This window comes from Staurois parvus, unplaced genomic scaffold, assembly GCF_062004578.1.
Source record: "Staurois parvus isolate SC_StPar_1 unplaced genomic scaffold, SC_StPar_1.0 ptg000091l, whole genome shotgun sequence".
NCBI lineage: Eukaryota > Metazoa > Chordata > Amphibia > Anura > Ranidae > Staurois > Staurois parvus.
The window spans coordinates 6,705,395-6,732,774 of record NW_028317887.1 but is presented as its reverse complement, the minus strand read 5'-3'; the positions used below and the strand labels follow the sequence as shown (position 1 = coordinate 6,732,774).

The 27,380-nt window shown below is 42.2% G+C and overlaps 1 long non-coding RNA gene across 1 annotated transcript in view; it reads left to right on the top strand.

Moving 5' to 3' along the window:
* Positions 1 to 8,756: 8,756 nt before the first annotated feature.
* Positions 8,757 to 27,380, top strand: part of LOC149468201 (uncharacterized) — a 263,714-nt gene continuing 245,090 nt past the window's right edge. Inside the window, exon 1 of the long non-coding RNA XR_016311784.1 lies at positions 8,757 to 8,873. This is a non-coding gene — a long non-coding RNA (uncharacterized LOC149468201). The remainder of the gene's footprint in view (positions 8,874 to 27,380) is intronic.

Sequence of the window (27,380 nt, the reverse complement as noted above, 5' to 3'; positions counted from 1 at the left end):
ACCAAAAGATATTCTTGTCTTTTTCCTTCCTTTGGCATGTGTGTAAAATCTACCTGTAGGTGAGTAAAAGGTGTTGATGGGTATGTCAGGTGTTCATGTCTTGCCTTGTGAGGATTGTTTGGGTTATTCCTTATGCATGTAATGCATCTAGACACATATGATTTTACCAAAGAGGGAAGGCCAGGAATGAAAAAATCATTATCCAGCAGTTCACATGTAACCTGCCATCCCCTGTGACCTACTCCATGATACTGTGAGATGAACAGAGGTGCACTGGCCTTTGGAATGCATGGTCTCCCCTCTGTGACACAAAGTCCAGTTTGTGGATTTTTTGTCACACCAGCTGCATTCCACTGCTTAATATCTTCTGAGGTAGCATATGTCTGTAAATCCTGCAATGTTTGATCCAACAGTGGCATTTCAGGGGTGAGCATTGGCATCTGGATCATGGCAGGCTGGGTAAGGGCCGCCTCTTTTGCTACTTTGTCAGCTAAAGCATTTCCCTTTGCAATATCAGTTTGTTCATTTGTGTGTGCCCTACAGTGTAGGATAGCAAGGGATCTTGGCAGTTGTATGGCTTTGAGTAAAGCCTTCACCAGAGATGAATGTGAGATGGATTTTCCATCTGCTGCAATAAATCCTCTCTTTTCCCAAATTATTCCAAAATCGTGGCACACGCCAAACGCATATCTGGAATCTGTGTAAATATTTACATCCTGACCCTCAAAAAGCTGACATGCTCTTGTAAGGGCTATCAGCTCAGCGGCCTGAGCTGACTGGTATGGGATGGGTTTTGCTTCAAGTACTTTATCTGGCAACTGCACCACCGCATATCCTGCATGGTAAACAGTGTCAGTGGGTCTCGAGCAAGAGCCATCTACAAAAACATTCTGTGCCTCTGGAAGAGCCACAGAAGACATATCCTGTCTTGGGGAGGTGTCCTGATGAATCAATTCCAGGCAATCATGCTGTGGAACAACTTCATCCTGCTCTCCCTTTAAGCCTAATAAGGCATTCAAAATTGGAGCTGGACCTGAAGTGGGAGAGGTATATTTTATTCTCAACTTAGGGTTTGACAACAGTATAACCTCATATCCACTAAGTCTCTGGGCTGACATGTGTTGGGTATGTATATTCTTGAGTAGAATAGACACATTGTGGGTGGTATGTAAGGTGGTCTCATGTCCCAGAGTGAGTGACGTAGCCATTTGGACCACCATAGCGCATGATGCTAGTGCTCTGAGACACGCAGGCATGCCTTGGACCTGTACTGGAACCATTTTTGAGAAAAAAGCAACAGGGCGGAGTTTTCCTCCATGCTCCTGGGCCAGGACCCCTGCCATAGTTTTACAATTTTCCCTAGCATACAGATGAAACATTTGATTATATGCGGGCAGACCAAGACCAGGGGCTATTACCATAGCATTTTTCAGATACACAAAAGCATTGCACATATCATCTGACCATTTCACAAGATCTGACATTTCTGAACCTGTGGCTTGTCTCAAAATGTTGTCATAGTAGGAACAGTCAGGTATCCATTGGCGGCAGTAACCAATCATACCAAGACAGGTGAGCATGTCTTTCTTGGTCAATGGGCGGGGCAGACCCATAAGAGCCGCAGCTCTTTTGTGGCTGACTTTCCTTTCACCTTTTGTGAGAACAAAACCAAGGTATTCAACAGTTTTCTGACACCATTGTAGCTTTTTCTTAGACACTTTATGACCACATTCACATAACCAGTTCATGAGATCTACACTATCCCCTTGGCTGGCTGCCCGATTAACACTACAGAGAAGCAAATCATCTGCGTATTGAACCAAAACTGAACCATGGCGAGGAGTCCATGGCTTTAAGGTAGCCTGGAGGACAACAGAGTAGACCACAGGTGAATCTACATACCCTTGCGGTAATTTACACCAAGTAAGGGTCTTTCTCCTGTAATGAAACGCAAAAATTGGGCGTGTCTCCTTGGCAACAGGGATTGAAAAAAATGCATTTGTCAGATCAATCACTGTGAAAAACTCAGCATCAGCTGGGATGGAGGAAATGAGTGTTGGTACATCAGGCACTGTTGGGGCAATGGGAATCACAAGATCATTAATGGCCCTCAGGTCCTGCACAAATCTGTAAGAGCCGTCCGGCTTCTTAACTGGATTTATTGGGCTGTTGTATGGTGAAATCACCTCTTCAAGGACTCCTTCCTTGAGAAAGTATTCCACCATGGGCGCTATTCCTTCCTCCTTTTCTTTTGACAAAGGGTATTGTTTGTGAAACACAGGTTGAGCCCATGGCTTCAGTGTGGCCTTATATGGAGTGCAGGAAATGGATCCCACATCCAAGGCACTTTTTGCCCAAACTTTGTCATTAATTGTTCCAGCAGGAAATGAGGGGTCTTCTTTAGTAATCATTGTCATGGCAGGGATGATTGGCATTTTGGCAGAGTGAGCCACAATACCACCTCTCTTTGTGGATTTTAAGTTGATGTTCAACTCTCCCAGGAGGTCTCTCCCTAACAAATTAACTGGACAATTGGGTATGATTCTGAATGAGTGATCTAGCAGAGTGATTCCCTGTATGGGGTCAAAAATTGCAAGAGGCGGTGTTTTATAAGTTTTGGTCAGTATCCCATTTATTCCCATGGAAGGTTCAGCATTCATTACCTCTCCCTTATAATAATCCTCACTCAGACTCGAACGAGTTGCCCCGGAGTCCAACAAGAATGGGGTTAATTTGCCCTGTATATGCAAGGATACAAGGGGTTGTTCCTTATAAGAGTGAGAGACAAGCGGGAATTCTGGGATACCACCTTCTGGGCACCTTCATTTATTTTGTGATTGTGTGTGCCAAGAGATAGGAAACCTCACATTCTGCTGTGGGAGGTCCCTTTGTGGTTGGCCTGGGGAGGGGCTATGCTGGGCGTGGTCATGAATTTCATATGGACATTGATTTCTCCAATGATCCTCAGCCCCACAGTTAAAACAACCCGTGTCCCGTCCCCTATTATTCCTCCCTCTTCCCCTAAACCGGCCTCTGCCTCGGTTATTGAAACCCCCCCTTCTCTTGTACGGTGGGTTTGTGTGAGGAAAGGGATCTTCCTGAAAATGAGTGGCCACTGCCTTGGGTATCTCTAGACATCCGGCAGCATCTTTCTCAGTCAATTTCAATTGAAATTGTTCTCTGGTACAAGTGGGCCATTCAGAAATCATCTGTTTTACAGTTAACATGACACTGGGTTTTAGATTGGACAGGAAAGTCTGAATCAGTAGACTATGCATGGTGTCTTGCAATGTCAGTCCTGCCTCTTGTGTCCATGTCTCATTAAATCTTTTCCAAAAATCTAACACAGTTTCTCCTGACTTTTGCTTGCAGGCTACTGCGGTAGGGAGGGAGGATCTAGATTGGAAAGCTCGTTCCATTTCTTCTGAGACCTCTCTCCACATATTGTCCCTACCATCTTCTGTGTTTAATTTATAATTTGTGGCAGTAATGTCGCCTGCTTCTAGGATGGATATGGTCCCAACATTACCCCAATTCCAAGGGGAAGTTTGTCCCAATATTCCATCGAGGATAAGGCGCATATCCTCTTGTGTGTAATTTCTACCTTTACATGCTTTCTTCAAATAGCTCACAGTAGCCGTTGAAGAAACAGTGGGTCTTGGACAATGTTTGACAATCCTATTTATGTCTTCTATCTCAATGGGTTTCTTTAATAGATTGTCTCCTATTGTCATGAAGGGCATCTGTTGTGTATTGGAATCAATACCATATTGGGTATTATGGCGTGTGTGTGATGGACTTAGCATGTCCACTATACCTAGACTATTAGCTGCTCTGAACAGCAGAGAGCCTGAACTAGCAAATTCATCAACAAGTGAGTCATCTGCTTCAGTAGTTGAAGAAACAGCTATTCCCCCTGTCGCTCCCTGTGTGGTAGGACTTTGAACCACACCCTGGGAGGGCGCGGGAGTTTGAACTGTACTAGGCTGTGTGGTAGAAATGTGAACAGCACTAGGTATTTGAGGGGTCTGTGGAAGTGGTGGTGCTGGTGGTGCTGGAGGTGCAGTGGGGTGTTGGACTGCATAATGTCCGGCTAAAAAATCAATATCTTCTTCAGTAAGAGATGGATAAAGTTTTGTGGGCTGTGGGACAGGTGGGACATATGGGGGAGGGAATGGCATGAGAGGGTGTGTGGGTCTGTCTATTTCTGACTCTAATGCATGTATTTTAGTGGCATCTACATTTCTAGCTTTGGCTTTATTTTGTTTCCCAGTTTGTCTATGAAACCAGAGAGGGGCAAATTCTAACCAATTTTGTCCACCTTTGGTCATGTATTTCTGATCCCACACAGGATCTCCCTTATACCATGGGAAAGCCTGTTTATCCCCCAGACAGAGACCCCTAATCATATCCATATGAAAAGTATCATTACTCCCATCACGGGGGAACGGGTCAACACTTCCCATGAATTCACTCCAGTCTGCTAATTTATCCACCCAGGGGTTAACTAGATAGTAATCTGTCCCACAGATACGGGCTACATAATCTTTACATGTCTCACCAACATTTGGGGGAGGGAGTTTATCCTTACTTTGACCACTTCCCATTTTTACACTTACAAAGGTCTGTGTTACAAATCTGTCCTATAGGCTGTCCCAAAAAACAGGGGTCAACTTCCAAATGACAATTTACTTTATAAAAATGTCTGGACTTAAGATATTTATTGGGTCTTTCTCTAGTGGTTGACCAAAAGTGGAGATTATAACCTGGATATACAATACTTCTAATAATATCCTGACTCTGACTAACTCCCACTTTTCTAACAATAAGCCTACAACACAATTTGAACAAGACATTCACATAGGCACCCAACTCCGTGTCACCATGCTATCACCTTCTCTAGGTCATCAGCCAATAAGGCCTAGCTAAAGGGGTGGTTCGTCTTACAACGGAAGTTGACAATACCTTCAGTAACCGCTGGCCCATACACTTACCAACTGGGCACTTGTGTCACACAAACAAATTATCTTATACTTCTATGCGATAGGAAGAAAAGCAAAGAGTTGCAGGACAGAATTGATCAACCCCGGACTTTTCCTGGTTTCTTCTCAGAGAAACTCTTTTCAGCCCCTTCTCATAAGAGACTGTGCAGTTCCCAAAACTGCTCCTGGTCTTTTCCAAAAGACCTTGTGCTCCCCACAGCACTTTGCGCCTGGCCACTGGCGTCTTAAGACGCGAAGCCCAGTGCTACCTAAGGGCATGAGATTTTACTCAGAGCCTTTCCGGCAAGACAGACTAATTGACAGAATGACAAAAAATCTTACTTACCGAAAAGGATGATTATCTCATCCCGGACACGAGCCCCCAATTGAAAGGAATTGGCTCCTCTCGTTCCTTCCTGTAGCTACCGACTCCCGTCAGTCCCCTGGCCCTGACCAATGTCTGTCCACAGGCCCGGAGTTCCCTTTGAGATACAGGCAATTGCACACAGACACAAGGTGATATCTCAGAAGGAACTGAATTTATTCTTCCGTGTTTAAACTTATATATGAAACTTAAAACAATACATAGAAATATAAGAACCAATCAATTGACAGGTATGCATTGACCAATCAGAATATTATATACGTCAGTAATGCCCAATCATTTAGCATTTATGTTAATTATTATTATATGCGTCAAGCATGAACTTTTGATCAATATAGAAAGTAGACAACTTCCCTTTTAGCGCTGGCTATAGTTTATTAATACTCTTGCAACAGGAAAAAGCCCACCGCAGACTTTCAGTCTTATGCTAGGTAGAGGAAAAAAGGAAGTTACATCTGAAGGGAAAAGAGGAACCTCAGACTCTTATCAAAAGTAAGAAACAGTCTTAAAACACAAATTCATCTTTAAGTACTGACATAAGTCTTAAAATGGATTCTTATCTTAAAATGGCAGATCTTAGACTAAGAGACAAAATGGCGGTATGGTAACGCTGAAAGGCTAATTCCTTCACCTCCAATCAGACAGTTGGACAAAAGGTACTATGTTTAAATATAATTCAGTGAAATGAATACTCACTTTTGTACAAGTTTAGACCAGCAACATCTTTAAAGTATCAATTATATGGCTCCATAAAATCATAGTGAATATCAGGAAGTTTGCTCATAAAACACTATAAGATCACAATCAGGGGAATTCAAAAAAACAAAAATGTCAATTTTCTGGCATATGGCCCCTTTACCATGTCCTGCGCCTAATTCATGAAACCCAACGCCAGTTTCGGTACAAGTACCAACACATGCACCATTTTCACTTTTAGAATCTGTCACTATGGCTAGCGGTAATTAATACCAATTCAAAGTTGGTGTACAGGGTAGGGGGGTGTTGTGTGTTCATTATTATATTTGTGTTTTAAGTTTACATCCTTGGTTTCTAGGACAAAGTCCACCAGCACCCTAGCAACAAATGAATCTCACTGAGTTGGGGAACTCTGAGACCTTGTACATCAGGTCCACTTTGCCTGTAATTGACAGTGGGTGGCAAGGTCAAGAGGTATTTCCTGTACTTGCTGAAAAAAACAAAACAAATGCAGCCACAGCATCTAAGCATGGGCAGACTGCAATATATGACATTTCTGGTTTTGGTGAAATTATCTTTTAATGTGAAATTCCTGTCCTTCCCAACTTTTGGGGTATGATAACAACCAGCACAGTGAATGCATTTTTTTCCATCAATCAGTCAAAGAACAAACTTGCATTTTAAAAAACAAAGCACGACTATTGTGTCCACTCCAAAGCAGGAAGTGAAGCCTGCATATGTTACATAGTTACATACATACAGTATATAGTTACCAAGTTGGCTAGGCTAAAAAAGACATCTAATCATCACATTTGACCAAAAAACAACCAAAAAAACCCAACAGCACCATGCATCCACAGAACCCCAAACTCACAGGTAAGCCAAGAGATCCCTAATAAAGAGTGGTCCAATTTTCTCTAACGGAAAAAAACTATCGGATCTCTAAAGGAAATCGAATACTCTAGCATTAACATGAATCCATAGAGCAGTGTTTCTCAAACTTTTATCAGTCAAGGCACCCTTTAAAATTATGCACAATCTTGGGGTACCCCATTCTAAAATGTAAAAAAACTAAACTAATAGTTTTACATAATAGAGCAACATTCACACATGTAAGACACCCAACGTGATTAATTCTTCCAAGCTAATACGACTTTGCAAGAATACTGAGTAGTATTCCAATATTTCTCTTCTCCCTCAGCTTCTGTCCCTCACTCAGTTAATGTGACCCCAGTGCTGACAGAGAGGGGCAAAGGAGGTGCAAACAAGGATGTTGTGCAGGCACCTGATGTCCTCCTTATTAATGTCACTGGTTGTTAGGACACCAGTGGCTAGAAGTTTGTAATGGTGCACAATGAACACCTATGGCTTTATGTAATTAAAATGAAGGTTAATCCACCTGCTGGCTTCTTCACAAATTTTGGGTAATTTTTAGATATTTTGCCAAGGCAACCCTGAAGAAACCTAAAGGCAACCCAGGGTGCCTGGGCATGCTGGTTGAAAAAGACTGCCATGAGTATGAAACAGATCCAACCGCCTTTTGAAGCACTGCTGAATTTTCAAGAACCAGTACCTGATGAAGACTGAATAGACTAAAAACCCAATTTTGACTTAAGATTAGCCTAGAACTGATCGCTGTGCCCTGGTGCATGAGATCCTGATGTTTTGGTGCCAGTGGAAAGCACTGGTGCACTGTTCAGCACTGCTGCCTTCTTGTGCTCTGGGCATTCATCCCTGGGCTCATACAGGGTGCCTAAAGGTACTCCAGGTACTCCAGGTACTCCAGTTTCCTCCCACACTCTAAAGACATGCTGGTAGGTTAATTGCATCCTGTCTAAATTGGCCCCAATATGTGTATGCATGAATGTAAGTTAGGGACCTTAGATTGTACACTCCTTGAGGGTTAGGGACTGATGTGAATTTACAATATATATATGTGTGTGTAAAGCGCTGTGTAAATTGACGGCAACAGGGGCGGACTGGCAACTCATGGGGCCCCTGGGCAATAGGGGATCGTGGGGCCCCTGTGTCCCTGCCTAAACTCAAAAAAGCCTATGAAAAAGGTACCAGGGGCATCTCATGGGGCCCCCTACTGGCCCCAGACCCTCGGGCAATGCCTGAGTTTCCAAATGGTCAGTCTGCCCCTGGACAGTGCTATATAAGTACCTGAAATAAAATAAACAATAAAACTTTTGGGTTTTCTTCAAAAGTTATATTAGCCTCCAAAAACTCCCAACTTTGCCCTTCACAGATGACTTTTTTCTAAAATCAGTATTTTATTGAAAAGCCTCTATAGCTCCCATTGCATTTACCTGCAAAGAAGAAGCACAGTAAGAAACATACAAATGACTACAGTATATTACATCCATATTATTAGAAGCATAACACTTACTATTATTCTACAGTGTATGGTTAAAGTGAACACTTAGTAAAATATCTCCTCTACAGCCACATATTATGAAAATAATTAAATCCTGGGGTATTTTTTTCAGCTTTCCATAATCGTATTCGGAATAAGTAAAGCATCTTTTCCCCCCCTCTTCCACTGATAACCTTTGGTCCCCAGGGTTTTGTGCTTTCCTCATTTGTTTATCAGCTCAGCACATGCATTTGCCTTTCAAGGGAACAGGCTGGATGAGTCATTCCTGAGTCACAGTCACTTGTGCAACACATGCAATCCTTCCAATTCATTTACTGGGAAATAGCATCTGCTAAAGCTGTGCAGTGGTAGACATTTCTCACTGTCAGTAACAGATGAAAGTCTCTGTGATTGGCTGGATTCATGAATGGAAAATGTGAAATCCCTTAAGGTAAGACTCTAAATGAAATGGTGGAGTATTGCTGTTACGCTGTTGATGTTTACCAAGAAATAACCTTTATATAAATTATATTCATAGCACCAGGTTTAGTACAAGACATTTTTTTTTTGTTACCTAGGAGCCACATACTTAAATGTAAAAGATACGAGATACATAAAACTCGTGAAAAATTATTCTTGTTTGGATTTTACATTAAATTACATTCATAAGGTATATTAAAACAGCTCCTTTTTAAATATTTGTAAAATACTATATTAAATGCAGTTATAACATTGCATACATATGTGTGACAAATGCAGAAAAACACTACTATGCAAACATTTTAGGCAGATGTGAAAAAATGCTGTAAATTATGAATGCTTTGGGAAAAAGAAGTGTTAATGGTTTATTTTTATTATGGGTTTATTTTTAAAATCAAATCAATATTTTGTGTGACCACCGTTCAAAACAGCATTAAAGTGTTACTAAACCCACATCAGTAAAATCAGTCTTTATTTGCAGTAAAGCATGCTTGATATACTCAGTGTGGAACCTAAGGGGTTAATCCTCTGCAATGTGTAAAAAGGCTGTTTGATCCTTTCCTCTCTGCCCCTCCTCTTGTTGAAATGACCATCTGATAAAGATTGAATCTGTAGTCACATGCTCAGTTTGGTGTGTATTGCTAGAGAGGTTTTTTTTTTCTTGGGAGAGTGCATGAGATCAGCACAGGACCAATCAGCACTTTCCAGACAGAGGGTGAGGGGTTTCACTTCTAGAGCAGAAAGAAAACTCCTCATACAAGCTTTAACCAGTGCTCTGCTTAAATTACAAGACTGCTCTAACTGCTGATGAGAAAAGGTATTTAGCAGTTTATATTTACTAAAATAATTGCATTTCCACATTGTGTGTACTGTGGGAGAGCAGATATAGTGAATGCAGAGTCCTGGGTTTAGTAACACTTTATGTCAGGGCTCCCGGGTATGACCAGAGGTGTGTGACTGATGCAGGGAAACGCAGACTTCAGATATGTTATAAACAATGTAATTTATTAACACTAACCATACAAACATAAACGCAGTGCAATACTAAAACATAACACAGTGCAAACAAACCAACCACCCACAGATAACAGTACATACAATGCAAGCGTCGTCAGGCAGGCCGGGTCAATATCAGTCGGGCAGGTAGGTACAGGGGGAGCAAGCGGAGAATGGTCGGGGTCACAGGCCAGGTTCAGCAGGTAGCGGGCAGCGTGGTACAGAGGGTCAGGCAGAGGAGAATGGTCAGACAAGCCAGGGATCAGAGCAGGGTCAGCAGAGAATCAGACAGGAACAGAGAGCAGGAACAGGATACAGGGCCCAAGAGAAACACAACACCAAGGCAGAGTCTGCAGGTCTGAATATCCCTTAAATACACCAGTATAATTAGTTCCAGGTGTTTGACTGGCTGCAAGGTTGAGTCTCTGATTGCTGGGAGCACCCGCTGGCCAGCCCTGATACTGCAGCTCATAAGGCAGCTGAGTCCCACTATTGCTGGCCAGTCCATTCCTGACACTTTAATTCTTCTAGGTAAACTTGCACACAGTTTTTGAAGGAACTCGGCAGGTAGGTTGATCCAAACATCTTACAGAGACAACTATGGATCTTCAGTGGAAGTAGGCTGCCTCGAATCCCCGTCTCTTCATGTAATCCCAGACAGACTCCATGATGTTGTGATCAGGGCTATGTGGAGGTTAAACAGTCACTTTCAGACTCCTTGTTCTTCCTTACGCCACATCCCTCCCTGATGCTATGGCATTATGGATAAGTATCTGCCTGTATTTTTCAGAATTGAGTGTGTTCTGTCCTTGCTACACGTTTCCCTGTGTGTGACTAGACATGCAGCTAAACCTCCTATTCTGCAATCAGCCGGACTGAATGTAATCTTGAAGCTTTATTAACAAAACAGACTGGGGTAAAACTATTAGGAAAAACAGTTAAGAAGTACACATAACCAAAGTAAGAACATACAGAAAACACAATGAATAGTTGGGCTATAGATATCAATAAGTGATTCTCACCTATGATGATGCCTTTAGGGGATGCAAAAGGATGCAAGTTTTAGTCCAACATGTGCTCCGATAGCTGGCTCCTGCTCTCCCAGTTTCTAAGATGGAGTCTGAGCTCCCAAGATGCGTCTCTTTCATTTCTCTCAAAATTATGTGAACTTTTATTAACTCTTATCTAAACAGTCTCTAGTTTCTGTAAAACATTTTATTATCAGCTCCATCTAGTGATCAAATATGATATTGCAGGAAAAACAGGCATAATACTGTATATTCCCCTGCTTGAGGCAGAACAAAGGGCACCATTGACCCTGATCATCTCCAATTCAATTTGCATAAATGCAGCCACAAACTTGCAAGTAACCTCTCCATCTTGCTTCAATGTTGCCGGCAGACACTCATAAGATTTTAGATGATCAACTTTTCAGGCACAGTCTGCTTTCAGCATATATTGTTGCAATTCCATCTGTTAGTTGGAGAACAAGAACTAGCACAAAAAACAATGCTTTTACTTACTGTTGACTCAGCTGTATCTGAATCTCATCAATTCTCTTGGCCTAATTATATATATATAGTATATATAAATTAAAGGCAAGTGCTGAATTCATATCTAGCAGTATTATAGTCAGGGCTTTTTTTCTTAGAGAATAGGTGCAGGAATTCCCCCCTTCTGAGTCACCCCTTGTTTCTATCCCCCTACCCACCTCCGAGCACCATCCCTTGGTTCCACCCCCTACTCACCTCCCAGTACAGCTCTTTTTAGAGAATACAGAGCCAAGTATCATTTTGTATGGAATTTGTTAAGGATAACGAGAAAAGCAGTCAAATTGATTCCTTGCAGGCAGCAATGTCAGCAGCCCCAGCAACAATAGATACCCCCAGCAACAATGGACCCCTATAACAAAATACCACACCAGCAACAATAGCCCCCAGCAGCAATAACAGATGTCCCATCAGCAAGCAACACCAGACCCCCTCCCTCAATGGTAGATCCCTTCGGCAACAACTGACCTTCCAGCAACAATAGACCGCCATGCAAAAATAGATCCCCTGAAGTGACAATAGATCCCCCAGCAGCAAGCAGTCGGCATCAGTAGATCCTACAGCACACCCCAGCACTGCTTGCCATTACATACATTCAGTACTGGAAGTGCCTGAACTGTGTTCCTCTGCATTCCCACTGAAAAAAGCCCTGATTATAGTATTTTACAATGCACGTCTGGACAGCTGTTCTGCGTGTAAATCTGAAGTAAAACACACACAGTCATATCAAATAGGGTTGCACCAATACCACTTTTATAAGACCGAGTACAAGTACTGATACTTTTTACAAGTACTCACCGATACCAATTACCGATACCTATTGCCTAGTAAGAGTAGGTAGAGGGGTGGTTTGGGAGGTGGGGGGGGGGGGGTTATAGTTAGGGAGTTGGGTGAGGCTGGGGTGAGAGAGGGGAGTGAGAGCTGGGTAGTTGAGGGTGGGGTGGGTTAGGGGTTTTGAGGTTGAATGGCTGGGGTGGTTGGGATGGAAAATGCTGTGATTGCTGCGGAGGGGGGTGAGGAGGGGGATGGGAGGGTCAATGGGAGATTGCTGGATAGCAGGAAGGGACCTCTGTAGTGTTACATTTGGGTGGTAGAGGATAGGGTATGAGGGCTGGGCTATGTATTGCTGGCTGTGGACATATTAGGCGAATGTAAGGTCAGCCAATTATTAATTTGCAGCAGTGGATAACAGTAGGAGGCTTTAGGAGTTGAGGACAATGTTGGGAGGGATGGAAGCTGGTGTGGTGTGGTTTAGGAACGTTGGGGGTGGAGGAGGGAGCTTTAAAGACATGGGGCATGGTTCCGGTGCAAGAAACCGTGAAGTGCCCCCTTGAGTCAAAACAGCATGGAAAAATGTGAGCATGACTAAGAATATAAAAGACCTGGAAACGTGCGCCGCAGCGAACAGTGGGCATAGCCAGTGGAAGGGTCTTAAAGAGGGATTAAGTAGAATCTGTGCCTGCAGTGTACACTGCACACATACCACAGTCCTTGTGCCCGTATTACTAAGGGGAACTTTGGAGGATGTAAGGGTCACTCTGGAGGTACTAAGTTAGTACCTTCAGAGTGCCCCTTTACATCCTTCTCTATCCTACCTCCAGCATGCCTCCTAAGTTAGTGCACCCTTATGGCCCCCCTTCTCTTCCAGAGTGCCCCCAAAGTTAGTCCCCCCTTATGTCCTGCTCCTACAGAGTGCCCCCTTATGTCCGTGCTCCCTTATATCCCCCTGCTCCTCCAGAGTGCCCTCAAAGTTTGTTATGGTATCCTTCTCCTGAGTGGACTTTTTCACATACCTTCTGGTCTGGCTGTGAGTGACTGTCACTATCAATAAAAAATATCCTTCTCTGTGCCTGTTATTTCGACTCTGAACTTCACATGCACAGTTCTGGAGCCAGCCGATTAGAGAACTTCCTGGTCCGGCCTCTACTTGTGCGGAGGGGCGTGTGAATAAAAGCCACACCTCACTGCCTGATCTGAGGCCAAGCCCTGCAATTCTGTAATCAGCTGGCATGTGCAGTTCAGATTCGCAGTTGCAGAGAAGTCACCATATGGGCAGAGGTGACAGCCGGCATAAGGAGGAGACTGGCAAGGCACCAAAGGTGACAGCTGGAGGGAGGGGAGGAAGAGGAGGGGAAGGCTTCAGGCAGAGGTGGTGGGAGAGAAATGTGTTTACATTTCAGCTGTCAGCAGGGGAATCCCACTGACAACTGAAATGTCATTGGTTGTTAAGGACCAATGACACCAATTACCAACCTTAACAACCAACAATTGCCGGCGTTCTTTTGTTTACATTTCAGCTGTCAGTGGGGGAATCCTGCTAACAGTTGGAAAAAACTAACCTGAAGGTATTGGTTTCAGGTAGCGGTGCATTTGCACGAGTACCAATGCTCATGAAAATGCCTAGTATCAGCACCGATACCAGTATCGGTATCGCTGCATTCCCAATATCAAACAAAAATTAATGCATTGCTGAGTATTACTAATACATCTATTAACCACACACATTTACAGAATATACAGTATTTTTGCGGCATTTATTCTGCCTACCAGATTAAAGCCTAACTCCAGCCAAAATGTATTTTTGTAAGTTTTGACTAACCTGAATAAAAGATAATATTTCTTTCAGTTGTTTTTTTTTTATCTGTGATTCCATTGGGAGATATTCCTTTACTTCCTGTCCCTGTCACCCCCATACAGAAAATAGGGGGTGCTGTCACCTCCAGGACAGGAATGCACAGACATCCATAAAGCATTTTCAGAAGTTCTACCCATTTTCTCCCCACTTAAAAGTTTTTTTCTAAGTGCCTGACAAGACGTTAGGGGAAGGCTACCGAAAAGTGAACTAGGAAGTAATAAATACAGTACCAGAAAGAAGTTCTACTGTTTCCTTGCTTTATCCAAAACAAATTAAAACATTTTGATTGGAGTTGGCCTTCAGAGGTGTGGAAGAAACCTAGAATAATGATTGGTTCAAGGTCAGCCTCTGAGAATCTTAATAAATCTTTGCATTGGGAAGATAGGAGATTTTGGTAAAGGTTTCCATGGTATAAACTGCATAGTTACCAATTAGGATTATTTACGGTAAATATTATGGTTAGAAAACTACTAATAGTACCTATATTTTTCAGCATTTAGTTTAGTAACATAAAAATAACTTGCACATCAGTGATTCTATTTTAAGCATGGCAAAGCCAGCTGACGTCCAATGAGAACCCACAAGGGTATTCCTTAATTCAACAGCTTACTGCTGCTTTAGGAAATCTGTGCTTTCCACTCTTCAGAAAATGCCAATAAAATTTTTTTATCCCATAGGGTGGGTAGAAGCAAAGTTAATTAAGTATAATTATAGTGGTTTAATTGTAATTCAGTTCATCTGGGTCCATAACCAATGTTAAAATTCAATTCACTTTCATGTAAGAATTAAGAATGCATAATTAAAATGGAGCATTGAAATGGCAGCTCCTTAAAGAAACAGAGATTGGCTGAGTGGAGAACTAGGTAATATTGCATATATTTACATGAATTAAAAATTGTCGTGGGATAGTAGCTTTTATAGAAAAAAAAACTATTCACAGACAATAGAAATTTCAATCTTTTTTTTTTGTTTTGTTTATTTTTAGGGATTTGATAAAACATCTCATGTATTGAATCTATAGAACAATTACACTTTGAATGTTTTAAACAATGCCATATAACATTGATCAGCAAAGATATTCCCTCCATTTATAGTAAAAAATATTTATTTACTCTGTGGGGAACTGAATCAAAAAGGTGTCTTTTGAGAATTGTTATAACAAGCCTTTATCACTCAAATAGTTAGGCCCCGGTGCCCACTGAAGCGACCTATCATGTGACTTTTTGCGACTTGCGACAAATAAAGTTGCATGACAAGTCAAAACATACTCATTTTAATGGGTGCCATCTTAATCAATGTGTCTCAAGTCACAGTGAGTTAAAAAGAAGTTCTGCATTACTTTTCTGCATCTTTGGTGTGACTTTAGTGCCACAGACTGCAATGCTATAATCACAAAAGTCAAAAGGGTTGTCTTAGGCTCTGTTCACACCTATGCGGTTACCTTTTTCCTGTTTTTCAGTGCTTTTCACAGTTCATTTTGCATTTTTCTACACACATTTTTTATGGGTTTTTGAAGCGTTTTACCGCATTTTGTTCAGCTTTTTTTTTTTATGTGAAAGTGTAATTTTTTTTGTTGCTGGGCAGAATGAAAATGCAAAATGAAGAATAAAAGCACTACCATGCATTTCAGCAGCTTCTCCATTAAACTCTATTGTAGCAAAAATTCAGCTTTTTGCTTTTAAAAAAGTCCCTGACCCTTTTGCAAAACGCAGCAGCTCAAAAAAGCATAGATGCGAACATGTTTCATAGGAAACCATGTTAAATGGACTGTAGTGCGTTTTTGCAAACAGCACTAAAAACACATTAGTGCGAACGGAGCCTAAATTTGTGTGACTTTGATGCAACAGTATCTGACTTCAGAGGGTCTTTAACCAAAGCCAAAGTCACATAACATCAAAGCATGAAAGTCGCATTGAAGTTGCATCCAGTCGCAAGCAAGTTGCACTGGAAGTCGCACAACTTTCAAGTTGCAGCAGTGTGAACCGAGCCTAATTCTTCTGTATCTTGAACATGAAAGATGTAACTAGATTCACCTAGCTAAAATTTAGATGGGTCCCATAATTGACAAGGTGTCTATAATTCTATAACGCACCCCATTGTAAACCCTTTTAACATTGGTGGTAAGAGTTTGGCAGCCAATAATTAATTCCAAAAGACTTTTATTACCTTTTAATACTGGGGACTGTTTTAATTTAACACTTTCAAGTTGTACCCAGAAATAGGGAATTAGACACTCCATGGTCAATTGCTGTGGGCAAGACTTCTTAGGAACTCTTCTTTTTCTTCATAAGACATTGCTGTACTGGCCCTGTGTTTTGTTCCAACAGAAAAGAGCTTCATATTTGCCATCAGCCAAAACAAAACTGGTCTGAATAAATGGATCAACATGCGATCAATGTCAGCAAGACGTTCTATGCCTTTCAATTCCTAAGCCAGCAGTCAGATGAATGTTGTAAGCACATTTTTAAAACCTTATTCAAACACTGGTCAGATCCAGAACACTGGTGAGATACAGCAACATTTGTGTAAAGAAATGGCAATGACTAGTTTTAGTTTTATAAAGAGTATGGAATGGTTTGTACCTCTGTTAGACTTTAACAAAATTGGTAATTGGCAAAATGATCAGATAGACAGAAACTGTAATTTGCAATTTACTAAACAGATACAAAGTTAGAAGCAATGATACAAAACGGGGTCAGGATGGCAAAGAGCATGCACACTCCCAGGGCCGGCAACAGCATAAGGAGGCTTAGGTTGCCATCTGAGGGTGCCAGGATGGGGGGGGGGGAGTTAAATCCACCAGTGAAAGCCCTGAGTGGGATGTCTACTATGTGTGTAGGTCAGTCCACTCCCCAGAGATCTGCTGATGCCGTGGAGGGATGCCATGTTTGGCATAGTACCAGCGGCACCTGCAGGGACTCCTTAGTTAGATAGTGCTGCCCGCTGGGACGTGATGCCGAGTGGGGGAAAATGGCTTAGCAGAGGCAGGGTCTGTGGTGGGAAAGATCTGGGACAAGCTGAGGCTGTGCTGAAGTAGAGTGCTGGCTGCTTGCTGGTGCTCAGTGCCTGGGATGGGGGGAGAGGAGAGTAGACATTGACTGTTTGCTGCAGAGACAATGCTGCCCTGAATGACTCGTATACCTGTAGTCTAGCATAGAGCTCCTCACTGCATCCCTGCTGGGATCTGGGGTCTCCAGGTAGCTACCCACCTCCTAGATCACCTGTGCTGCCCATCACTACCTCACTTTTGCTTTTTAACCCTATGCCTGCTGAAATGCCATCGCTATCATCACTCCCACACTTGGGGGATCCTAGTGGGTTCTGTCCTTTAACTGGTGTTACCCTCCCTTTAAATTCAGTACCCCTCCCTTACCCTTCCAGTGGCCTCCATTCCTAGGAAGGGTGCTCAAGGTGAAAGTCCTGACATACACTTGTCAGTGGCAGTAACTTACCACTAAATGCCCCGCAGAGGGGCAGGGGGTCTTCACACCATAACCCCTCAGCACAATCAGTGCGGCTACAGAACATCACAGGGTGTCATCACTTTCTATCCCCAGCCCCACCCATTCCATGGAAGGAGGTGCTGCTGATACTGGTAAGACAGTCCTGCCCCAGTCCAAGGAGACCCCTTCTAGGGTGTGAGGACTGCGGGTGTGGTAGTTGGGCACCTTCCTGCATGATATAAGCACTGCTATATTTCATTATTCTTTTTTTTTAAAGATATATTTTGCTGAGTTTTATCAACAATGTACACAAGAAAACAAAATTGGATACACCAAAAAGAAAGAAAACCACAATACAGTGAGCAAAAAACAACAACTTTATAGTGTCTCACAAAAGAATTTAAAAAAAAAATACAAACAGTTGCATAGTTCACAGCATAATGGTGCAAACTGTCTGGGTACTCCAGATACAAGATACATTTGATCCAGTATAGGAGGATATAACCTGAAGTTCAGTATCCTGGATCTAAAGAGGTCACAGTGAGGGGATTAGAAATCCACTTGTCCCAGATTTTATTAAATAATTTAGTTTTTTTTCCTAAGCTCAAAAGTAAGTCTATACAAGGGAAGAAAAGCAGTTACGAGTTTAAGCCAAGAGACTAGTTTAGTTAAAACAGACCCTTTCCAAGATAATAAAAGTATTTTCTTAGCAAAGGAATAAAGGATGTGTAACAACCTTGTAGCATATTTGGAGATCGCTAAATCCCCAAATATGCCCAAGAGACAATATTTTAGATCCATAATATTGGGCAGACCCAGCATAGAGGAGATAAATGAGCCAATGTCCCCCAGAACCCAAAGATTATAGGGCAGGACCACAAACAATGAAGAAAATAGGCAGAGAGACCGCATCCCTGGAAACACTCATCTGTGGGGCGCAAACCCATTTTATGTAATCAAGCAGGAGTAAGGTTAGACACCTTAAGCTGAATAATTCTATCCCTGGAGAAAGTCAGAAAAATCCGAATCCGTAAGTGATGTGTCTAGGGAGGCCTATTTAGATTGAGAAGTGGTGAACCTAGGGTTGGAGTCAACCAGAAGTGCAGAATAATATTCAGAAACTAGTTTAGTATGGTCAGGACATCTTAATTATTTTTCGAGGGAGGATCATGATTAAGGGGTTATCCAAAGATTCAAATTGCGCTCGTACAGCATGACGCAGCTGAAAGTAATAAAATAGGAAGGTAGACAGGGGGTAGCTAATTCTTTCTGCAGTTGTGTGAATTATTTAAATACCTGTGCTGTAAAGTGGTGGTTCAGATATTAAATTCCTTGAGAGGACCATCATTGCGTGTTGGGCATAGAGCATAGGGTGGGGTTAAACCAAAGAGGGTTATTAGAAGACATCGCACAAGAGTCGTTGGAGATGCGAGTCACCACAGTAAAAAATAGGGAATATTTTCAACATCGTAGTACCAGGGCAGGGAGGTACCTGAAGTCTATAAACAATATTATGAAGGGTCTCCAATGAGGAGGCTATGGCCACCCTGGTAATTATACAAGCGTTGGCTGAAGTGGGCTGCAAGCAGTCATGGATGTGTACCAACTGGGACTCTAAGTATTATTTCATTGTTCACTTTTCTTGTACTAATTAGTAATGTTGGCTGGCTGGAGGGGCTCAGACTGAGTTTTGCAGTGGGTATGTGTAGGCTTCTTCATGGTGATCACAGCAATGTTATAGGGACAGTTGATCACAGCACCGCCTGTTCTGGCACAGAGCACATTTGCCGCACAAGATACATACCAATCTGCTGCTTGAGTCGCCAGGGCTGGTGGCAGCATAAGGCTGCATTAGGGTTCCACAATGTGAGGGGAGAGGGTGGTAAAATGCAGCTTTGCCTGTGTAGACAAAATCCCAAAAAGCAACAAACATGGATTCTTCACAGCAATATATTTGTTGCTCAATTAGGGTAGCATGTGGATGCATAGCATAGTCTCTAAGACACAACACTGGGGATTCTAGATGAGAATCACTACTTTAGTAAAACTGTATGGAACACAAACAGCTACTTGTGACTATCCCCATGTATAGCATCCCTTTTCAAATCCAAGGTAGCTTTGGTAACAAAAGCAAACAGTTTGAGGGATCCAAGGACAAAAGACCACCCCACTGGAACTGGAGTACTGTGGTAGCAACTGGGGAGGTGCTCCCTACAGTAACTGTGTCATCCTGAGAATCTGCATGCTATTAGGCTTCTGCCTGGCTGCCCACTTCCTGATTCTTACAGTGGAGGGCCTCTCACCTGGCTGCAGATCACTTGCCTAGCTACTTCTGTCTTATCATGTTTGGCTTCTCTGAGCTGTTGAAGGAAGGAAGCTGAGGGACATATCTTCCCTGGATGTGTCCAGGAGCCTACGAAATTGTGGGAAATGGAGTTAAAGGGACCTGCACCTCCATCTGGGCATGGTAAATAAATGGGCACTCCAAAAAAAGATGTTTATTGCTGTTTGGGATTTGGCCTCATTTTAGGTCCTGGTGACAGTATGGGAAGTGAGAGGAATCTCCTTGCACAAACCATAACAAATGTATTTATGTTTTAAATCTTACCCTTCTCATCAGAAAATTGCAAATGGGTAAAATGGTACATTTCCTTGTGGGTAAAAAAAGTGCAGGATATGTCAATGCACCCGACACACAGATGACACCACCAGTAGCAACCACATCTGAGAACCATACTTGGATTATGTGTACTTGCACATCAACCAATGTATACTTGATAGAACATATGACATTTCCAGACACTATGCAGAACAAATCGTAAGAAAATATGCACCACTTTACAGTTTAAATTAAATTTTGATGCACAAAGCATAGCCTTGAGGACTTGAAAATAGCCATTTTAAAAATAAAATTTTTTGTAAAGGAAGAGAAAGGAAAACATGAGAATATTTTTGTAAAATATTTGGGACCACTTAAAGTGGATTTAAATATATATAAATACACTATATTGCCAAAAGTATTGGGACACCTGTCTTTACACGCCCATGAACTTTAATGGCATCCCAGTCTTAGTCCGTAAAGTTCAATATTGAGTTAACTCACCCTTTGCAGCTATAACAGCTTCAACTCTTCTGGGAAGGCTGTCCACAAGGTTTAGGAGTGTGTCTATGGGAATGTTTGACCATTCTTCCAGAAGCACGTTTGTGAGGTCAGGCACTGATGTCAGATGAAAAGGCATGGCTCGCAGTCTTTGCTCTAATTCATCCCAAAGTGTTCTGTTGGGTTGAGTTCAGGACTCTGTGCAGGCCAGTCAAGTTCCTCCACCCCAAACTCGCTCATCCATGTCTTTATGGACCTTGCTTTGGCCACTGGTGCGCAGTCATGTTGGAACAGGAAGGGGCGATCCCCTAGATGTTCCCACAAAGTAGGGAGCATGAAATTGTTCAAAATGTCTTGGTATGCTGACGCCTTAAGAGTTCCCTTCACTGGAACTAAGGGCCAAGCCCAAACCCTGAAAAGCAACCGCACATCATAATCCCCCCTCTGCAAAACTTTACACTTGGCACAATGCAGTCAGTCAAGTACCGTTCTCTTGGCAACTGCCAAACCCATCAGATTGCCTGACAGAGAAGCATGATTCGTCACTCCAGAGAACATGTCTCCACTGCTCTTGAGTCCAGTGGTGACATGCTTTACACCACAGCATCTGACGCTTTGCATTGCACTTGGTGATGTAAGGCTTGGATACAGCTGCTCAGCCATGGAAACCCATTCCATGAAGCTCTCTACGCACTTTTGTTGTGCTAATCTGAAAGGCCACATGATGTTTGGAGGTCTTTAGCTACTGACTCTGCAGATAGCTGGCGACTTCTGCTCACTGTGCACGTCAGCATGCGCTGACCCCGCTCTGTCATTTTTCGTGGCCTACCACTTCATGGCTGAGATATTGTTGTTCCCAGTTGTTTCCATTTTGTTATAATACCACTAACAGTTCATCGTGGAATATTTAATAGCAAGGAAATTTCATGGATGGACTTATTTCACAGGTGGCAACCTACCATGGTACCACGTTTGAATGCACTGAGCTCCTGAGAGCGACCCATTTTTTCACAAATGTTTGTAGAAGCAGTCTGCATGCCTAGGTGCTTGATTTTATACACCTGTGGCCATGGAGGTTATTGGAACACCTGAAGCCAATGATTTGGAGGGGTGTTCCAATATCTTTGGTACTATAGTGTATATAGGAAAATTGATCAGTCCTGATGTACCTATTTCTTGAGGCCAAAAACACCAGGACAGTACAAATATCCCCCAAATTACCTCTTTTGATTGGTGATTGGAACACCTGAATCCAATGATTTGGAAGGGTGCCCCAATACGTTTGGCAATTTAGTGTATGTGTTGAAAAATGTGATGCTTAATCTAAAATCTCCGCAAAGTTATGCGTTGATGAAAGTTACTCAAATCTAAACCGATAAATGAATAATGCATTTAGGCTTTCTATAATACATTAGTTTTAATGGAATTATCTTGTCTGCAAGGAATGTGGCAATAAATACAGCGACAAACTGTGCAGCACCAAGCAATGTCATTAAAGAGGAACTAAAGTTAGTACCATTATCAAATATTAAACTGGATAGCGATTGACATAAAAAAATTAAAAGATATAAAAGTATAAAAGAAGAACAGAGAGCACTTGCATACTGTATATAGTATAGTGGATAACTTGAATGAATGAAAACTAAAATCAAAATATTAACAAGATCGTGTCTTAGTACAGCAAACATGGGGCAGTAGCTGCCTTCCACCTTGAACCACTGCTTGCAATGAGTGATCAGAGTTCAACAGCTTGTGGAATCTCCAGCATGGCTTCAGAAACATGCTCCTCATACCTTGTTTTGCATCTCTGAGCAACGTGCTGCCATCCTGGTTGCCTCCCCCCCATTGACACAAAGTAGATCCTTCCCTGGCCATCTCATTCCATCTGTCTGTATTCACCACTCAACACTGTCACACATCCTTCCCTAATTGTCCAACTCCTTTCCAGCTGACAGATATCCTCTCTGGCTAGCTTCCCACCTCATTTCCCACTGACAGCCATACCTCTCCAGCTGCTTCATCTCTTCACTGACAGTCATCCATTTCTGGGGGAAGGAGGTTGAGGTAGCAGTTTGCCATCTTTGTCCAGGGCACTAGATGATCTTTTCCTAACACAGCATGTAGTCAGAAACACTTGCAAATCAATGGGTTGTTCCCAAGAGCTCAGTGATTTCAAACATGGTACTGTCATAGGAAGCCACCTACAAAAAGTTGGTTTGAGAAAAGTCTTTATCCTTCTCTCAGTTGCAAGCCGTGTACCAGGGTGGGCTCATCAGGATACAGTGAAGTCACGAACAAGGAAAGCAACCCCAACACCAGCTTTTACCACAACAGAATTTTACTTAGATGTGGCAAATAAACACAATCACAAATGCTGAGAATATACAATAAATTTACATACACCCAGCCCAAAGGCTGAGACCCTTGTGCTGCACAGCACGGCACCTCCTGATGGATGAAGGTAGAAGGTGTAGTAATTTACCTACTTCGAGGCACAACTAAGCTGCCACACCTTACCCGTTATTACCCTAAAAGAGCAGGAATCAGTGTATGGGTGTATGGTATGGGCTAGCCTGCGGTGCAGCACAACAGCTTACAATCTTACACAAATCTACAGTATTCCCCCTCCCATAACTGGTCCTGTAGCACATGCCTGAGTATTCCTTCTGAGCAAAACGCCAGTCTGGCTTGAGTTTGTGGGATGTTATCAGCTCTCCAGTGTGAAATGTCACTTTAAGTTATGGAGTCCTTCCAATGATCAGTAATAACACTTGTGGCCTGACACAAACAGAGACCTTAACTAACTAACTATAGGCCTGGACTCAGTCTCTAGGCGCCAGCACTGAAATGAGGTGTGTGCACAATCTTACCGACCCGGGTCTGCTTTGCATCCGCTGGTGACTCTGAACAGAACAAATGTATCTCCAACAAGCATGCGGTATCGCAGTGTATGTTGCTTTGTTCCTCTGCTCTTATCAGCATTCCTGGCAGCAATCTTCCTTTCTCTGAACAGGATCAGGGTCTTGGACATGATCAACTTCACTTAGCTGCAGCTCTGGTTACTGAGGGATGCTCTCACACCTGGATGCCATCAGATTCTCTGCTCACACGGCTCCTGCATTCACCATCCTCCAAAAAACATGCCTTCCTGTTCTCTAAACTCTGTGTGAAAACACCACCTCTTCATGAATATCTATGCAGTCTGAGGCTGTGTTAGGAAAACAGTGGCATCTTGTAGCTAAACCGCAGAATGTCACTCCAGAACATTTAATTTACTCCACAGAATAATTTACTGCACACAAACAGTGTTCAAACAATGAGAGCTGTTTCCCCATCTCACACTCTCTCTGTTATATATATATATATATACACATACACACACACACACATTTTTTTCTCCTTCATAATAGATTCCATCATTCTCCCTGTTGCATCTGTCTCATTATATCATTAGAGAGCCTGGAATCAACAGCTACCGAAACCAGGGAAGCAGAGAGAGCAGCTCCATAGACTTCTGAACCAGCCAGAGATCAGGAGGAGTTAGCTTTAAACTACTTTTGGTCTATTGGTGTTGGTTACATGGTTGTCAAGAAGAATACCTGCTGGGGATTTCACATATACCAGGTGTATATCCAGTAAGTATCCAGCAGCAGCTACACTCAAGGAAGCAGGAATCAGACCAAGTATGATTTAAGATGTATTAATAGTGAAACAAAACTCATAAAACAACAGCAAACAGTATACAAGGCAAACATGGAAATACTGTAAATATAAAAGACCGCGAGATTGGCTAGGAGAGTGCAGAGGGAGACTGAAGGAGAAGGAGGTCTGCTGATGGCTGAAGCTCTGAACTAGGCCACGGAGCTATGAATAAAGAGACAGAGAGCAGAAAGAACTCACTGACCACATTGCCAAGCAGGCCATTCTGACAGCAGGAGACAGAGTGGGACGCCAAGTCTGAACCAGAGGGCCCGTGGATTGTCTCTATCCATTGAAAAAGATGGATTCTGGCAATCTGCAGAACCACATTGAATGGGTGAGAGAGATCCATGCATCCACTAACAAAGTGAACATTGATAGTTTGTCAACTCAGTTATCTACTTGCACATAATTGTGAACATTTAATACAGTTGCTGCAGTTGCAGTCTAGTTATACCAGTGCCATTGTTGGAGTACACATGCAGTACAGTTATCATCAAAGCTGAGAGCAGGACATACAGTTATGGACAAAGATGCAGCAGTCCCAACTGATTCCAGAGATCCCCCTCTCTTTTTTGCATTGCAGGATTCCTTCTATTGTTAATCTTTTACCATTGACATCCAGAGGGAGTTGCCTTTGTCCATAGACATTTATGCCCATTGTTGCTATTTACTGCTTCAAGCTCAATTCATTGCTGGAGTTCTTAAAGGGAACCTTGCACTAATCCTTTGCCATCAATCAGGGGAGTATTATCTCTTCTTTTTTTAAAGATAGTTATTAAGAGGTCGTACAATAAATTCCCGTATCACCCAGTAAATGGTCTCCATTCAGTAGCCAAAAAAGGCATACAAAAAAAGAGAGGTTGTGAAAAGAAATTCACAAAGAAAGCGGCTACATAATGAACAGAATGTGATACTCAGAAAAATTTCCAAAAATTATGCTTTATTACACATACAAATTTGACATATGGGCAATCGCCCTGGTTTACCACCACCTCAGTATGAGACAATACACACAAACCTAAAACCATATAAAAAGACACCAGTACCGGTCTAAATACCTGTGCAAAAAGGACAATGACTACAAGAATCTAAAGTCCCTGTGGCACTGGCGCATAGGTGAACACTTCCCAAGGAGGTGTATACAAAAAATTATACCATAGGTATACCATAACACGTGTTATAATATGTAGACTATGCTACTACCAGAGTGGTTATATCCCAAACAGGGAGTTTCAAAAAATTATACCATAGATATAAATATCACATGTATGCAGTACGGCAAGCACAGTATGCGTCAAAAAGGAGGCATGCCTCAAGGCCTATATGAAACAAAACATAAATGTCATGTAAATAATGCAGTACATTCCTATGCCGGCACAAGTGGTTGGGGCCCATTCATCTGTGATTATTACCAGCTGTTTCCTAGGGCTCTTGAAAAAATATGCCCCATTATTACCAGGATGGAAGGGTAGATGCATAAAGCAGCGCACTGCTTGAAATGGTTTCTTCACCACTACATGTGGACTACATACCACTTTCTGTGAGAAAAACAAGACACATCCCAATAGATCTTCTGCCTGTTGAAATACATGTGGTATATCTTGTTTCCTATACAAAGCACCATGATGTCCCCATCCTGTAGTGAAACAGACAATATATGGAAAGTCACTGAAAGAGCTTACACTCTATAAAGGATATATAGGTCATATATGTCACATAGGACCATAGATCTAGTGTCCCGCAACAGTCCACTCACCACCTGTGCAATGGATAATAGGAGAGGAAAGAATATCCTTCATAGGTACTGCCATACAAGGCCAAAGAGGCCAGGGAGCCACCGCTGACATCCGCCGATATACCGCGGGCTCCAGCCTCTTCTCGGCGCCTGTGCTGCCTAAGCTTGCCTCATGGCATGTGAAAAATGGCTTCCTCCTTGTAGGTCAGCGTGCGTTCCACCTAATGCGCATGACCGGAAGTGACGTATCTGACTTATGACGTCAACGCGTTTCGCCGATGGGCGTATCTCACTCAGCTTCGTCAGGACCAATGAGACAACTGCATTTCAATTTCCTATTTATAGTGGGTTAAGACCCACCCATTTATGCAAATACTAACTTGCAGCTATTCCCAATGGAGAAAAAAAAGGGGCTAAATACTTAGCACAGCTGCTGGTCATTATTGAATACAATTAAAAACAGGCGACTGGAAATATCAGAGAACGGAAAGGCTTAGCAATTTTAACAATACATGTATAAATCAAAAGAGCATAGATTAAATATAATGATCAGTTGAGACATTACCACATTCTCACCAGAAGATGGCAATATTAGTGAAAGAATTACCAGGCCTATTTATTAAATCAAATTCCTAAAAGTACAATATAAATTACCATAAAGCCACCACAAGATGGCAATGTTGACTAAGGGATCTCATTATGAATTCTTTTATCAAAAGTACCCAGATTTCAAATGCCCATTTATGTTATAGTTATTCTTGGAGAAAATATACTCAAACTTATATCATGAGATCATCAATATTGTTCCCAAATGCGAAAAAAGAGAGATTAACCTTAATTACTTAGCATATAATCCAACTATTAATGAAAACAGGGAAATGCCATAGGTTAGTCAACATATGGAAATATAAGGGTACATAACTATGTAGATCTATTTATCCAAAAATACTTGGAGATCACATTCCACATTTAACCCCTTAGGGTATAATGTATCAAGCTTATATATCCAATGTTTCTCCTTTTTAAGCAATTCTCTGTCAAAATCCCCTCTCCTTTGTGGAAAGTGCAATGCATAGAAACCTTTCACTTTTGTACCGTCCAGTTTACCTCCATGATATTTAGCATAATGTTGTGCAAGGTTACTTTCAGGGTCATTTGATCTAATATCTCTAAGATGTTCACCTATTCGTACCTTAAGTTGTCTTTTGGTCTTACCTATATACATCTTCTTACAAGGACAGGTTAAAATATATAGCACTCTTACTGTAGAGCAATTAATGCCACAGGGACTTTAGATTCTTGTAGTCATTGTCCTTT